Below are 720 nucleotides of genomic sequence, written 5' to 3'. Positions count from 1 at the left end.
AATAATAATAATAATAATAATAATAATAATAATAATAATAATAATAATAATTTTTATTTATATTTCCCACCTCTCCCAAGGATCAAAGTGGGATTACATCATTAAAATAACACAGTACAATTCCAAAAGAACCATCGCTAAAATACTAATACTGAATTATGCATTCCTATTAGTTGCTTAAAATCCAATCATCAAATATTTGATTCAGTCTTACCCTGCTAGCTGTTACATCAGGTGTACTGACAGTTGTCGTCAGATGGCTTCTCTGGTGTGTTCCCAGCCTCCATGAGAGAATCTGTTTAGAAAGGTGGGATCCAGTGGGTTCTCTGATGTATTCTCAGCCTCCTTGAGAGAATCTATATGGAAAAATGGGATCCAGTGGGTTCTCTGGTGTGTTCTCAATCTGTCCTTCCAGCACAAGCATGCCCTCAGATTTACCCTTTCTGATAACCAGAATTAGCACGCCCTGCATTGATTTTCGGAAGGGTTATAAGGGGAGCTTCAGAGAATCCACAGGCAAAGATGTGATCTAGTGGATCCTCAGGTGTGCTTTGGCCCAGACTTGTCTCCAATCAAGGAGTGCCCAAGGCTGGAGTGGGCTGAGTTTGTACAAGGGATGGAAGGGAATGGGAGAAAAGAAATCCTCATTCAGGATGGGTCCAGAGCCCATGGGAGGTTTATTTCCTTCTCAAATACCAATGGCATTGTTTTGCTCCTCTC

This window comes from Sceloporus undulatus, chromosome 6, assembly GCF_019175285.1.
Source record: "Sceloporus undulatus isolate JIND9_A2432 ecotype Alabama chromosome 6, SceUnd_v1.1, whole genome shotgun sequence".
NCBI lineage: Eukaryota > Metazoa > Chordata > Lepidosauria > Squamata > Phrynosomatidae > Sceloporus > Sceloporus undulatus.
The sequence above is the reverse complement of the archived record's forward strand: the minus strand, read 5'-3'. Positions refer to the sequence as shown.